The sequence below is a fragment of the Macaca mulatta genome, chromosome 9 (genome assembly GCF_049350105.2).
Source record: "Macaca mulatta isolate MMU2019108-1 chromosome 9, T2T-MMU8v2.0, whole genome shotgun sequence".
In the NCBI taxonomy this organism is placed as follows: Eukaryota; Metazoa; Chordata; class Mammalia; order Primates; family Cercopithecidae; genus Macaca; species Macaca mulatta.
Window position 1 is genome coordinate 57498357 of NC_133414.1, and position 15013 is coordinate 57513369.

Sequence of the window (15013 nt, forward strand, 5' to 3'; positions counted from 1 at the left end):
CAGGACCCATGAGAGGATGCTGAGTGGGTGCCAGGAGGACTCACCTCCAAGAGCAAGAGCCTCCGGTCCCTGTTCCACATTGATTTCAAACAGACCAACCAGCTTGGACAATTGAAATTCTTAATTGCAGTCATGATGAACTGAAGACCAGAGGACCTTCCTCCAATTTCCCGGTCCACATGAAGTGCTAGATTGTAACGTAACCCTAGATATGTTGAGGGAACTCCAAAATAGGATTTCTCACCACACTGGTAAAATAGGGGGACTGTCTATTTTAATCTCATTTAGCGATAAGTATGATGGCTGTTTCCTAAATTCAGAGTTCTGTAGTAAACTGATAACTAACAGATTCTTTTCTGTCATTTTTCAAATAAAGCATTGTGACATCTGGTAAAAGAATTACTTTTGTTTTTCTTGTTTTATTGTTCAGAAGAAGTGCAAAATAATCCAGACCAGTTTAAAATTGATAAATTTTACTGCTGAGTGATGGAAAGAGACAAAAATGACAGAAACATTATTCATAGCTGCATTCCTTACAGTAAAGCCAAGCAAAAATAGCTGTATTGCTTAGAATCATTGCATTTAAATATAGCAAGATCAAATCTTTCATAGTCTTTATGGATGATATTTTTTTCCTTTGATCCACATGGTTGGTAATGTGTCAGAATAGATTCAACAATTTTGTCCTACTAAGTAATGGCATTTTATAATTCTAGTGTTATAATATCTGACAGTATTTTACTTAGAACTTTTACATCAATATACATCAACTGACTTAGTTGCAAGTTTCTTTTTGTATGTTATCTTTGTCATAAATGTCAATTACATCGTAGAGCATTTCAGGAACTGTGTCGAGTTCATAATACCAGGTTACAAATGTGTTACACTATATCCCAATTTGTCAAGAGACCTCTCAGGCACAGATTTTTGAATTCAGGAATTCAGGATGGGTATGCCAATTTAAATGAAGCTTCTGAGATGAATAACCTTAAATCCCAGAGAGACCCTGGTTATATCTTTATGTTCAGGGCAATCTAAATGGGTCCCCTAGGATACAAGAAGCCTGTCTATTCAGTGGGATTAAAAGGCTAAATATCGGAATTTAGGCAGGTAAGTCAAAGAGGGGACACTATGATGATTCGGGGGCAAACAGTCATGAAGAGAAGCTCAGGTTCAGTGAGAAAACTGAAGCCATTCTGTGTATTCCACATAGTTTAATATAGCTAGTTAGACTTTCTGTTATGTCCATGTTTCTTCTTTGCCTGATAAGTTCACCAATTCGGTTTAACGCAGCACCTGCATTCCATTTTCTCTATTAGAGTAATTGGTCTGGTTTCTCTTTTTCTAGCTAGACTTTGGCTGAAAGGACAATAATAAGAGAAATAAAACTACAAGGAGCTACTATTTCTTATGTATCAGAATGACCAATAGTGTAAAACCTACTCCATTGGTGAGGCTGTGGAGAGCTAGCCAAACTCAGACATTGATGGTGGGATACAAAATGTTACAACCCATACTGAGGAGGGATTTGGCAGTCTCTAGCAGAAGTATATATGCATTTACTCTCTGATCCAGAAATTATGTTTCCAGAGATTGTTTCCAAAGATACAGTACCAACAATATAAAACAATGTATACACTTGGCTGCACATTTTTATAGAAAAGACTCATTTCTCAGGCATCTGGCTCCAATGGAGTGTCATATATTTGTTCGATAATGGGCTTTTTATGATGCTCTCATGACCTTTGCTTGTGTTGTAGTTGTACCATACGTCATTTTCAGAGGTCAGCTTGCCTCGTTTTGTACAGGACCCAGAGTGTAGTTTAATAAGTGCTCTCGAGGAGATTAAGTGTCACTGCTGATGCAAACCAGCAAATTAAATTCCCAGGCTCAGCTGGAAATACTTCAGCCCAGTGAGGGCGCTGGGTAAGAGGAAATAGCCACATCAAGACTTCATTGTTAGAAAACAGACTTTTTCTATTTGACGTTACATAAAACTGTCACTAGATGGCAGCAAAGGAGAGATCATGGAAAACAGCCCGTCCTGTAGTTTCGCCACATTCAACTTGTACAGGTTGAGTGTCCTTTATCTGAAATGCTGACGACCGGAAGTGTATCAGAATTCAGATTTTTTTTTTTTTATCATTATTTGGGAATATTTGTATATACATGATGAGATATTTTGGGGATGGGACTCAAGTCTAAACACAAAGTTCATGTGTTTATTATACCCCTTGTATACATAGCCTGAAGGTAATATTTTTAATAATTCTGCACATGAAACAAAGTTTTCACTGTGACCTATCACATGAGGTCAGGTGAGGAATTTTCCACTTGTGGCGTCACATTGACATTCAAAAAGTTTCAAATACTAGATTTTCGTATTTAGGGATGCTCAATCTGTGTTTTCCTTTGAAAATACCATGCTCAAAATGTAGAGACTACTCTTTACAATCAACTAGGGTTCAGTTAAATGTCTTAAAATACAAGCATAATTTAAAAAGTTGAGCACATTTTAGTCAAATTACCTGAATGCCATTTCTATTTCCACTGTAACTTAGATGTTTAATAACTTACAAGACACAGGAGGATAGGCAAGTCCTTTTCTTATCCTGGTAGAAAAAGAAATTATCCAAAATGTTTGCTAAACAAATAATAGCTACTTTCTCAGTTTCTCTCTTTTGCTCTTTTCTACAGCCAGCTCCATGAAAGATTTGTCTACATTTATCTTCCCTGTTTCCTTACCTGGCAGTCTCCCTTTAGTCTATTTCCATCAAGCTTTCATCCATCACTCTGCTCAAAAGCACTCTCTCCAAGGAGTCTCCATGAAAATCTGTGTAGAACAGTGGCCCAGACTTTGAGACGATGGCTAGAATGCAAAGCCAGACCCTTTGGGAATGAAATGCAGCTGTAGAGACTGATGCTGGAGCTGCAGAGTTGGGAGAACAGTTTACTTTTCATAGATAAGAAGCTGTTTGAACTTCTTATCATGTGCAGACATTCTATTTACAGTTGAAATGTAAATTAAAAGTGAATTACATTCCAGTAGCAAAACAGAGATTGGGAACAGCCTAGGGAAACAGGAAAGTGGGTCCCAGAACAACACTTAGGTCCTTTCTCGCCTTTGCCTGGTAGATGAGAAGTCACCACTGAGAAGCCAGTTGTGAGCACTGAATTCATAAAGTGACCATCTCATCTAGAACTTACTCTAATCCTTCTCCTGGTGCTTTTCTTCCCCCTTCTTCCAAAAGGCTGAGCTGTACCACAGAGCCTACACATGTGAACCTCTTGGTGGTTAGCAGTTGAGTGCATCTGGGGTGGGATGTAGAATCTGAAAGGCAGTGTGATGTAAGAGAAAAATCTCTGAACTGGAGTCATTAGTCCTGAGTTCTAGATCCAGTTCTGCTATGGAAAATCTATGTGCCTTTAGGCAAGTCATTTTTTTCTCTCTGGTCTTAAGACCAGATGAAGCCAAAGTTGGCAAGTAAACTTGTTTCAGTTATGATCCTATGGCTTCAAGGTGCTAAAACCAACAGTCATTAACCAAAGCAAAATAAAGAGAAGTAAAGAAAGATGACTGAAGAAAGAGTTGAACCAACGGGACTTAGGAAGGGTAGCTAGGGCAGCCTCCGGTATCTCAAGGTTATGAATGGGTCTTCAGGGGACTACCATTAGAGTTCTCAGCTCTAGCTACAACCTGCCCATAGCTGTAATGACAGGGCTCCTTCCTGTCTTTAATGTGTGTGTTTTGTAGGGGAGGAGTAATGTTATTTCTAACGATAAGAAAGAAAGTAGAAAAGAAAGAAAGGAGGGAGGAAGAAGAGAAAAGAGAAAACAGAAAAGGGATGGAACTTATATTCTTGAAACTTATTAGCTCTGGAGGCAATCTCTAAATTTACAAATTAGTATTCTAACAATATTTTGAGCAATCTCAGCATTGCAATGAACATATAACTTTCACATACGACTACTTTGAAAAAACAATAATTAGTCAAATATGTAAGTCTTGGTAGTATGTTTTGTTATGTAAGTCTTGGTAGTGTGTTTTATATCCATTCTTGCAAAAACTAATAACTTTTTATATTATTGAGTCAGGTCTTCTAAGAACCTCAGTAAGTGAATCCTATCTACTTAGAAACAATAAAACACAAATTTATAGGCATACCTCAGAGATAGTGCAAATTTGGTTCTGGACTACAGCAAAAAAGTGTATATCACAATAAAGTGAGTCAGACAAATTGTTTTATTTCCCAGTGCATATAAAAGTTACATTTACACTATACTGTAGTCAAGTGTGCAAGGGCAAGATGTCTAAAAAACAATGTGTGTACTTTAATTAAAAATACTTTATGGCTTAAAAAAATGCTGAAGATGATCTGAGCCTTCACAGACTCAATCTTTTTGCTAAAGGAGGGCTTTGCCTTGATGTTGATGGCTACTGACTGATCAGGATAGTGGTTGCTTAAGGTTGTGGTGGCTGTGGCAAATGCTTAGTGAAGTTTGCCACATGAACTGACTCTTTCATGAAAGATTTCTCTGTAGCATATGGTGCTGTTTGATAGCGTTTTACCCGCAGTATAACTGTTTTCAAAATTGGAGTCAGTCTTCTCAAACCTTGATGCTGCTTTACCAACTAAGTTTATGGCATATTCTAAATCCTTTGTGGTCATTTCCACAATGTTCACAGCATCTTCACTAGGAGTAGATTTCATCTCAAGAAACCACTTTCTTTGCTCATGTATAAAACACAACCCCTCACACATTCAAGTCTTATCATGTGATTGTAGCAATTTAGTCACATATTCAGGCTCCACTTCTCATTCTAGTTCTCTCGCTATTTTTACCACATCTGCAGTGCCATCCCCCACTGAAATCTTGAACTTCTCAAAGTCACCCATGAGGGTAGGAATCAACTTCTTCCAAAGTTGATATTTTGATCTTCTCTCATGAATAATAAATGTTTTTAATGCCATCTAGAATGACAAATACTTTCCAGAAGGTTTTCAATTTATATTGCCCTGATCTGTCAGAGGAATCAATATGGAAGCTACAGACAAAATATATTTCTTACATAATAAGACTAGCAAATAAAAATTAGTCCTTGATCCATGAGCTACAGAGTGGATGTTGTGTTAACAGCTGTGAAAACAACATTAATCTCCTTGTACGTCTCCATTAGAGCTTTTGGGTGACCAGGTGCATTGCCAATGAATAGTAATATTTTAAAAGGAATCTTTTTCTGAGCATTAGGTTTCAACAGTTGGCTTAAAATATTGAGTGAACCATACTTTAAACAGATGAACTGTCATCCAGATTTTGTTCAGTTTACAGAACAGAGTCAGTAAGATTAGTAATTCATAACTGCCTTGGAATTTTCAGAGTGGTAAATGGGCACTGGCTTTAACTTCAAGTCACCAGCTACATTAGATCCTAATAAGAGTGTCAGCCTGTCCTTTGATGCTTTGAAGCCAGGCATTGACTCTCCTCTCCAGGTATGAAAGTCCTAGCTAGATAGTGTGGCCACCTTCATGAGTGATCTTCGCTAGATCTTCTGGATAACTTGCTGCATCTTCTTCATCAGCACTTGCTGCTTCACCTTGCACTTTTATGTTATAGAGAAGGCCTATTCTTTTAAACTTCATGAACCAACCTCTGCTGGCTTCCAACTTTTCTTCTGCAGCTTCTTCACCTCTCTCAGCCTTCATGGAATCGAAGAGAGTTAGGCCCTTGCTCTGGATTAGGCTTTGGCTTAAGGAATGTTGTGGCTGTTTTGACCTTCTATTCAGACCACTAAAACTTTCTTCATATCAGTCATAAGGTTGTTTCTGTTTCCTGTCATTTATATGTTCACTGAATCCACAAATGATGATTTTTTTAAAAAACATTAATTTCCTGCCGGATGCAGTGGCTCGCGCCTGTAATCCCAGCACTTTGGGAGGCTGAGGCAGGCGGATCACCCAAAGTCAGGATTCGAGACCAGCCTGACCAATAGGTGAAACCGTCTCTACTGAAAACACGAAAATTATCCAGGTGTGGTGGCAGGCACTTGCAGGAGGCTGAGACAGGAGACTTGCTTGAACCCAGGTGGTGGAGGTTGCAGTGAGCCAAGATCGCGCCACTGCACTCCAGCCTGGGCAACAAAGTGAGACTCTGTCTCAAAAAAAAAAAAAAAAAAGAAAAAGAAAAAAGAAAAAAATTAATTTCCTCAAGAATATTTTCTTTGCATTTACAACTTGGCTCACTGCGTAGCTTTTGACATGCCTTCCTCACTAAGCTTAAACACTTCTAGCTTTTGATTTAGGATGAAAGAGATGCAACTCTTCCTTTCACTTGAACACTTAGAGGCCATTATAGGAATATTGACTGGCCTAATTTCAGTATTGTTGTGTTTGAGATATTGTGAGAATTACCAAAACACAAATGAAGTGAGCACCTGCTGTTAGAAAAATGGTGCCAATAGACTTGCTGCATACAGGATTGCCACAAACTTCCATTTGTAAGCAATGCAGTATCTGCAAAGTGCAATAAAGGGAAGCAGTAAAATGAGGTCTGCCTGCATTTAAATTGCTTTTTACTTCACACTTACTTGAGAAAAGTTCCTCACAGGCAATTTTCCCTTTAAAAAAATCTTAATTTAACTCAAGTGCTGGTTTTAAACTTTATACTTCATTGCAGAATTATTAAGCCATATTTTCTAACTTAGCTTTTCAGATTGCATATATCTACTATGACCACATTATTTTGTTCTCTTTCTTGTGCTCCAATAAAAAGTGTATACTCTTACATAGATGTGTATCAACTTTTAATTAACATGTAATTAGGAGAAAAAGTTCTCATATTAATATTCTGATATTTATTGAAATATATAAAAATTTCTTTTAATCCTACTATACACATCTTTTTAAATGTTACAACTACTGTTTTATTACATAATATTAACTCTCCTCTTTTAAGTACCTTATGAACTCATGACCTTTCACTGGCTTAAGCTCTTCTAATTAAACATAATTATGATTCTGGTCTTTGAGTCTCACTAGTGGGAGCCCATCGCCCTGACATCTTGACAGCATCCCATTTTCTGTTACTACTAAGTCCAGGCCCATGGTGATTTTTCCTGAGCCGTGGAATCAGTTGTCCTCCAAGAAGTACTGGTTCCTTTTCCTGGCAAATAATCTTGGAGATGCAATTCTGGTTACTGTGCATGGGCACAAGAGTCACAAAGTGGGAACAGTCATGCTTTTTGAGGTTGTGTGTTTGCACTGGCTTATCTTTTCTTTTTCATTTCAAAAAGTTATGTAGCCACGTCCCACTTGACTCCAGGTTTTGTCTATCTCCACAACTTCATACTACGCAGACACCAGGCTGCTACTCAGCTCTGATGTGACTCTGGATGGGCGGCCAGCACTCTACTTTGTGTCTTTAATCAGCAAACTCAGATAGGCTCCATGCCAGTAGTGCCAGTGGGGGACTCAATGGGCCACAGCTACAGCAAAAAGTGAGCCACGAAACCAAATCATGCCTAAGATGGGGATACATGCAGAATGGAGACATGCACTGGGCCCAGCACAGCACCAAGGATGAGAGACCCTCCTCTGGTTGGGTGGGCCAGGAAGGATTTGCCAGTTCAGCCTGAGATGGTTGGAGGAAGAGAAGCCATGCTAGTGTAGGAACACATACTCAAATGCACAATGCATGAAGGAGCATGGAATATTCAGGGGACTGTGCACAGCCCCGTGTGGCTGTTACTTAAGAGTGTGTGTTGGGAGTGGAGGAGATAAGGGTGAGGAGGTAGAGAGGTCACCAATCATGGAGGGTGTGAATGACCAGCTAAGGAGTGTGACTGATGTTCCTGAAGTCATTCTGGTATTACCAGAGGGCTTTAAGTAGGGGCGATATAGAGTCAGATTTTAATTTTTATTCTATTTTATTTTATTTTAAATTCGAGATGGAGTCTCACTCTGTCACCCCGACTGGAGTACAGGGGTGCCATCTTGGCTCAGTGCAACCTCTGCCTCCCCGGTTCAAGCAATTCTCCTGTCTCTACCTCCCAAGTAACTAGGGTTACAGGTGCCTGCCACCATGCCTAGCTAATTTTGTATTTTTAGTAGAAATGGGGTTTCACGTAGGCCAGGCTGGTCTCGAACTCCAGACCTCAATGATCCACCCATCTGGTACCTCCCAAAGTGCTGGGATTACAGACCTGAGCCACTGTGCCCGGCCAGATTTGCATTTTTAATGCATCTTTCTGGCAGCCATGTAGAAGAATGCCTCAAGTATATACACTATTGCACATTACACAGATTCTTTTCAGTTTCCTCTTCTCCATTTTCTGATGCTGAGGGTATGTTATTCCAAATAATACCACTTGACAATCATATATTCTTTTATTTCCTTTCTGAAATTGAAGGGAAATTGACTGGCTTAGGCCTTTCCTTTCTGGACCTGGCCTTTTAAAACTCCAGAGCCCCAAAGCCAAGGCAAAGTTTATGTAGTGGAGTGAAGGACTTACTTATCTTCTGTCAACATTTATTATTTTGATAATTAATTAATGCCTCACATGGTCCTAGAAAAAAATTATAGTAAGTTTCCAAAATGTGCAACAACAACATTCAGAATGGTCATGCTACACAGCAGTTGTGATGGTTAATTGTACTTGTAGACTTGACTGGGTTAAGTAATATGCACGTAGCTGGTAAATAATTATTTCTAGATGTGTATGTAGGGAAGGGATTGGCATTTGAATCTGTAGACAGAATAAAAAAGATATGCCCTCACCAATGTAGATGAGCATCATCCAATCCCTTGAGGGTTGGATTAAAACAAAAAAGAAGAGGAAAGGTGAATTCACTCTCTTCTGGAGCTGGGAAATCCATCTTCTCCTGCCCTTAGGCCCTGATACTACTAGTTCTTGAGCCTTCATATTTGGAGGCTGACACCAGCAGCCCGCTAGGTTCTCAGACCTTTGGACTCAAATGGAATTATACCACCTGCTTTTCTGGTTCTTGAGCTTGCAGATGGCAGATCATGGGACTTCTTGGCCTCCATAATCATGTGAGCCAATTTCCATGATTAGTCTCCTTTTATAGGCTGGGCGCGGTGGCTCACGTCTGTAATCCCAGCACTTTGGGAGGCCGAGGCAGATGGATCACCTGAGGTCAGGAGTTCGAGACCAGCCTGATCAACATGGTGAAACCCCCATCTCTACTAAAAATACAAAAATTAGCCAGGCATGGTGGCATGTGCCTGTAATCCCAGCTTCTAGGGTGGCTGAGGCAGGAGAATTGCCTGAACCCAGGAGGCGGAGGTTGCAGTGAGCTGAAATTGCACCACAGAATTCCAGCCTGGGTGACAGAGTGAGACTCTGTCTCAAAAAATAAAATAAAATAAGTATCCTTTTATGTATCTATATATATCTGACTGATTCTGCTTCTCTGGAGAGCCCTGACTGCTAGAGCAGTCTCTAAAAGAGCTTATTTCAAACACCCACAGATATCTTCCTGAACATACAGGTGAGAATACAAACCCATGCTCTCACTAAAACCTCAGAATGATAGACAACCTATTAACAAATAAGCCTAGATTAAGGAATGCAGTCCATACTTTGTTACATGGAAGGCTCAGGCTTTGATTGATGAAACAAAGACCACATAAAAAGTACAGAAAAACACTTAGGTCCTGTATTAGTTTTCTAGCCCTGCTATAGCAAAGTAACACAAACTGGGTGACTTTCAATAACAGAAATTTGTCTCCTTACAGTTCTGGGTTCTAGAAGTCTGAAATCAAAGTGTATACTGGGCCATGTACTCCCTGTGGGGTCTAGAGGAGAATAATCTGTGCCATGCCTTTCTCTTAGGTTTTGTTGCTGCTGGCTATCTTTAACATTCCTTGGCTTATAGACACATTGTTCCAATCTCTGCCTCCATCTTCACAAAGCCTTCTCCCTAGTGTGTCTCAGTGTCTGTACCTCTTCTCTTCTTATAACAATACCGGTTAGAATGGATTAAGGGCCTACTTATTCCAATAAGACCTCATGTTAACTGTAAGTACATTTTCAATGGCCCTATTTCCAAATAAGGTCACATTCTGAAATTCAGGAAGGACATGAATTTTGGGGAGACACTATCTAAACCAGTACAGGTTCTATCTCTTGGCCTGCTCCCGTGATTCAAGATCAGTGAGAAAACAAGGTACCACCAACTAAGTAGCTTAAAACAACATAGGTCTAATGGTCAAAAGTCTGGATGGGCTCAACAGAGTTTTCTGTTTAGCGTCTCACAAGACCAAAATCAAGGTTTAGGCTGGGCTCTCATCAGGAGGCTCTGGGCAAGAAGATGCTTCCAGGTCATCTAGGTTGCTGGTGAATACTACAGATTAGTAAAAAGGAATTATCCTGGCATTAGAAAGGAAGAATATACTTGGCTTGGCTTGGATGCTACCAAAAACAGTGAAAGCAAGAATATATATATAGGATAAATTATTTGGGGGAAAATCTGAGAGAATGGAAGGGAGTCCCCTGGGAAAGTGATAAAAGGAAGAAAGGCTGAGAGTGACTGGACTTAATTCCATCAGGACCTTCAAAGGAGCCGATAGAGTGTCTCTCCCATTTGTCTACCCAAGGACCCACAGGCAGCAGTCTTTATCCATTGGCTCTGATAGGGCTGCTGCCCAGGACACTAAATCCTCCACATACTTCCAGATTGTGATGGTTCTTATGTGCTGGAGAGAGGGCTGCAGTCCATGATGACAAAGACATCCAAAAATAGAAAGTAAAGGATGCGCAGGGCATATTTGGAGCAAGACACTCATGGTGTGAGGTAAGTCAAAGCCCATGCTAAGTTGTTTGCCTCAGTCACTGCTGGAATCAGAAGCAAGACTAAGAGAATGGGAGTTTGGCACCCGACCTGGTACAATACCTCTGAAAACTATCTACTGAAATGCAGCAAAATGCTTCTCATCCTCACAAATATGAGAGAAGCCAAGTTCAGAAAGCAAAAAGACAAAATAAGAAAACAGTTGGATTAGGAAAGATTACAAGAAATCTAAAATTGAAATTCAGGCAATTGAAATCCACACTGAAAGCCGCAGAGACCAGTGCAGATATTTTAGACAACAGAGATGTAAAAGAGAGCTCAGGAGACATATCCAGAGTGTAGAGAAAAAGAACACAGAAATAAAAATGAGGCTGGGCACAGTGACTCACACCTGTAATCCCAACGTTTTGGGAGGCCAAGGAGGGTGGATCACTTGAGGTCAGGAATCCCAGACCAGCCTGGCCAACATAATGAAACCCTGCCTCTACTAAAAATACAAAAAATTAGCCGGGTGTGGTGGCATGCACCTGTAACCCCAGCTACTCTGGAGGCTGATGCTAGGAGAATTGCTTGAACCCAGAAGGTGGAGGTTGCAGTGAGCTGAGTTGGCACCACTGCACTCCAGCCTGTGCAACAGAGCGAGACTCCATCTCAAAAAAAAAATAAAAATAATAAATAAATAAATAAATAAAGATGAGAATTACAATGGACAGAGTTCAGCTCTCAAGTCTCTGGCTAGCATGACAGGGAATGTACTTGGTGTATTGGAATCAAGAGGAAGGAGCATCCCAGTCTCTGATGACCAAGAGTTTTCTGAATTCAGGTGCTGTATTAGTTATCTATTGCTGCATAATGAATAACTACAAACTTAGCAGCCTAGAACAACACACATTTATTATCTCACGGTTTCTGTGAGTCAAGAGTTCAGGCATAGCTTCTCAGGGTCCTATGCTTCTTGGCTTCCCACCAGGCTGCAATCAAGATGTTGGCTGGCATTGTGGAAAACTGTATGGAGGTTTCTCAGAAAACTAAAACTACCAAATGATCCAACAATCTCACTACTGAGTATTTTCCAAAGGTAACGAAATCAGTATATTAAAGGCATACTTGCACCCCCATAGCATTATTCACAATAACTAAGATATGGAATCAACATAAATGTCCATCAACAGATGAATGGATTTTTAAAATTTGGTATATACACACAATAGAATACTACTCAACCACAAAAAATGAAATCCTGTGCTGGGCATGGTGGCTTATGCCTGTAATCCCAGCACTTTGGGAAGCTGAGGTTAGAGGAGTGCATGGGAGTTCAAGACCAGCCTGGGCAACATAGTGAGACCCTGTCTCTAGGAAAAATACAAAAAGCAACTGGGCATGGTGGCACACACCTGTAATTCTAGCTACTCAAGGAGGCTGAGACAGGAGGATCACTTGAGCCCAGTAGTTTGAGGCTGCAGTGAGCTATGATCATGTCATCATACTCCAGCCTAGGTGACAGAGACCTTGTCTCAAAAAAATATGAAATAAAATCTTGTCATTCATGGCAACATGGATGGAGCTGGAGGATGTTATGTTAAGCAAAATAAGTCTGACACAGAAAGATAAATACTGAACGTTTTCATACATATGTAGGAGCTAAATAAAAACCAAACTCATGGAAGTAGAGAGTAGCATCACGGGTATTAGAGGCTGGAAAGGGTAGAAGGGAGGGGAGATAAGGAGAGGGCTAACTGATACAAAGTTACAGCTAATTAGAAAGAACGAGTTTTAGTGTTCTGTAGCATTGTGGCATGAATATGGTTAACTATAATTTATTGTGTATTTTCAGAAAACTAGAAGAGTGAATTTTGAATGTTCACAACACAAAGAAATGGTAAATGTTTGAGGTAATGGATATGCCAATTACCCTGATTTTGTAATTACACATTGTATACATACGTGAAAATATTATTCTACATTCTATAAATATATATGGTTTCTATGCATCAACAAAAAGAAAAAGAAAACAACTTGGGAGAAAAAAGACGGTGGCTGGGGCTGCAATTTCATCTCAAGGCTTGACTGGGTAAGGATGTTCTTCCACAATTATGTGGTTATTGGCGGAATTCAGTTTCTTGTGTTCTATTGACCGAGGGCTTAATTTCCTTCTGACTGTTGGCTAGAAGTTTCTCATAGTTCTTTGCTATGTGGGCCTGCCTCCTCATACAACAGCTCACTGGATAGCAATTTGTTTCATTAAAGCCAGCAAGAGACAGTCTGCTAGCAAGTTAGAAATTACAATCTTATGTAACATAATCACAGAAGTGATGTTCCATTATGCCTGCTATGTTCTATTGGTTAGAATTAACTTAGAGCCCCCACTCCATCAACACTCAAGGGAGGGAACCACACAGGATGTGAAAATTAGGAGGCAGAGATAACTAGGGACCATCTTGAAGCCCACACAGCACAGGAGCAGAGGAAGGGTATTCCAGAGATAGAGCAGTCTGTACAAAGATATGAAAGCTTGGGATAGAATGTCACATTTAGGGGCTCGCCAGGGGTTAGCATAGCTGGAGAATAGACTACAAAGTAGAGATTAGTAAAATCTGAACTAAGCAGGGACCACATCTTTGTGGGCTTTTTATGCCAAGCAAGGCTCTAGATTATGTTACTAGATCATGTGTTGGCTGGAATATATTGGTGATCAGAACATTTCATGGGTTGTAGGTTGCTAAATGTAGGACCACCACTAGTTTCATTGTCTTTGTATGAATAAGAAAGGAATCCTTTCCTCCAAGTTAACAGGACCCTGCTGCAGGACATATAACATGTAAAGTGGAGGAGAAGTGAGGTTTCAGCCCCCTTCATCCTTCCACTGATGAGTGCACAAGTAGAGTGCAGAGCAAACAACCTTGCAGGTGTCAATTGAAAGAGTGCAGCATTTTTTTTTTTTTTTTCAGAGAGAAAAGATATGGGCCTGATTAATGAGGCCAGTGACTGCGACGATAGAAGAAGGGAGCAACAAAAGTGATTTTTTTTTTTTTTAAAAGCAAGAATCACACAGACTCAGCAATGGCTAGGTATGAGGGATGAGAGAAGGGAAGAGCACTAGGATGATTTTTTACATCTCTGGCTTGGACAACCTATTGAAATGTGACATTGCTAATTAAGATAAGGCAATATGTTAGAAGAAGGACATTGGGGACAAAGGAGCTGTATCAGTGAAAGTCACAGCAGGAAACAGATGGTATGTTCCAATTAGGATTGTTTGTAGAGGGTTTATTAAAGGAACTATCTCTTATAGAGAAAATTATTAAAGGTATGGGCAAGATGTGGGAAAATCACAAGAAACAATGCAGCACCCTGGGGCTAGTAGCAGTGGGGCTGGAACCACCCTTAGGCTTAAAGAGGGGAGAAAAGGGGAAGGAATGATTGTCATAGTGGGAAGGATAATTGGATGGTGAGGGTGACCATCGAGAGGGGGAGGGGCACTTGATGGAGGCATCCAGCCTCCATTCCTCTGAAATGACACAGTAGGGAGGAAGCTGTTAGAATAAATACCCTGACTTCACTCTCCTTCTCACCTCCAATCTGTAAGGATAACCCCAAATGGAAGAATAGAGAACAAAGAACTCCTATTGGTATAGTCCTCCCAGGGAAGAGCCCAGAGAATGATATATATGAATTAAGCAAAAAATGGCCAAAATATCATTTTATTATTTTAAAAATATATGTAGTGTTTGGAATGATGTCCCTTTTTTCATTCCTATTATTTGTAATTTTTGTGTTTTTTCTTTTATCAGTCTTGCTACCATGTCAATTCTAACATCAATTCTATTAACATATCAAAAAAGTCTTACTTTGTTGAATTTGTTTTCTATTTTCATTTGATTTTTTAAAATTTCATGGAATTCTGCTATTTTCTTTATCTTTTTATTTGCCTTTAAAAAGTTTGATTTACTTTCTTTTTCTTTCTTTTTTTTTTTTTTTTGAGACGGAGTCTGGCTCTGTTGCCCAGGCTGGAGTGCAGTGGCCGGATCTCAGCTCACTGCAAGCCCCGCCTCCCGGGTTCACGCCATTCTCCTGCCTCAGCCTCCTCAGTAGCTGGGAGTACAGGCGCCCGCCACCTCACCCGGCTAATTTTTTTTGTATTTTTAGTAGAGACGGGGTTTCACAGTGTTAGCCAGGATGGTCTCGATCTCCTGACCTCGTGA